The 1,647-nt window shown below is 46.7% G+C and overlaps 1 protein-coding gene across 1 annotated transcript in view; it reads left to right on the top strand.

Annotated features, from left to right (window-relative positions):
* Window positions 1-1,647, top strand: part of spag1b (sperm associated antigen 1b) — a 13,947-nt gene that overhangs the window by 5,429 nt on the left and 6,871 nt on the right. The window lies entirely within an intron of this gene.

Consider the following 1,647-nt stretch of genomic DNA (forward strand, 5'->3'; position numbering starts at 1 on the left):
GTGTGTGTGTCTCTGTGTGTGTGTGTGTGTGTTTCTGCAGGAGTCTGTCTCTGGCGTCTTCAGCCGCTGTGTTTAATAACCGCGCTCAGGCTCACATCAGACTGCAGTGCTGGAGCGCGGCTCTGAACGACTGCGACGCGGCTCTACAGCTGGAGCCTGGAAATGTCAAAGGTGAGGAGCGACACTCCACTGATCCACTGATATTCCAGAAAGCAGGTTATGTGACATACCCGGGTATGTTTAAGGGTAAGCAAGCGGATAAACTCAGCTTTCAGTTCCAAAACAGAGGTAACTTTCAGTGTAAGTAGATCCCAAATAAGAGGGATGATGAAAACTGCGTTATTTTTTATTTAGTACTGTCCTGAATAAGTTATTTCACATAACAGATGTTTACATGTATAAATATATAGCTATAGAGACTGTACCAGTTAGGTGGCGATATGAACCAAGTATGCAAACGGCTTTTGAACAGAGGAAGAAAGAAGTAGTATGAGCTTTTTCTTTAAAAATTCGTCGCTCCGTTGAGAATGTCTTGCGTGTTAACCAGGAACATACTCTGAGTTGAGTGAACTTACTCACACACACACCAGCATACCTCGAGTAAGCAAGGTTTGGGTTAATCCACCGAAAGTTTAGCAGATGGTAGGTTAACCTTGCTTTCTGGAATACACCCCAGAGATTAGATTAATACATTATGATTGAGATTCACAACAAAATTAAAAAAATCAAACAATAAAATGTATAACTTGCATGTAGAAAATGCACAGGTTAGCTTTACATTCCATACATACTGTAACCGCTGTACACTTACATTGTGTGTGTGTGTCTCTGTGTGTGTGTTTCTCTCTGTGTGTGTGTCTCTGTGTGTGTGTGTCTGTCTGTGTGTGTTTCTCTCTGTGTGTGTGTGTCTGTCTGTGTGTGCGTCTGTGTGTGTGTCTCTGTGTCTCTGTGTGTGTGTGTCTGTCTGTGTGTGCGTCTGTGTGTGTGTCTCTGTGTCTCTGTGTGTGTGTGTCTGTCTGTGTGTGCGTCTGTGTGTGTGTCTCTGTGTCTCTGTGTGTGTGTGTCTGTCTGTGTGTGCGTCTGTGTGTGTGTCTCTGTGTCTCTGTGTGTGTGTGTCTGTCTGTGTGTGTGTGCCTGTGTCTCTGTGTGTGTGTGTGTGTGTCTGTGTCTGTGAGTGTGTCTCTGTGTCTGTGTCTCTGTGTGTGTGTGTGTGTGTCTGTGTCTGTCGGTGTCTGTGTGTGTGTGTCTGTCTGTGTGTGCGTCTGTGTGTGTGTGCCTGTGTCTCTGTGTGTGTGTGTGTGTGTCTGTCTGTGTGTGCGTCTGTGTGTGTGTGCGTCTGTGTCTGTGAGTGCGTCTCTGTGTGTCTGTGTCTGTGTCTCTGTGTGTGTGTGTGTCTGTGTCTGTCGGTGTCGGTGTCTGTCTGTGTGTGCGTCTGTGTGTGTGTGCCTGTGTCTCTGTGTGTGTGTGTCTGTGTCTGTGTCTGTGTCTGTGAGTGTGTCTCTGTGTCTGTGTCTCTGTGTGTGTGTGTGTGTGTCTGTGTCTCTGTGTGTGTCTGTGTCTGTGAGTGTGTATGTCTGTCGGTGTCGGTGTCTGTGTGTGTGCCTGTGTCTCTGTGTGTGTGTGTCTGTGTCTCTGTGTGTGTGTGTG

Source organism: Sinocyclocheilus grahami, unplaced genomic scaffold (assembly GCF_001515645.1).
Source record: "Sinocyclocheilus grahami isolate Dianchi unplaced genomic scaffold, SAMN03320097.WGS_v1.1 scaffold996.1, whole genome shotgun sequence".
Lineage (NCBI taxonomy): Eukaryota > Metazoa > Chordata > Actinopteri > Cypriniformes > Cyprinidae > Sinocyclocheilus > Sinocyclocheilus grahami.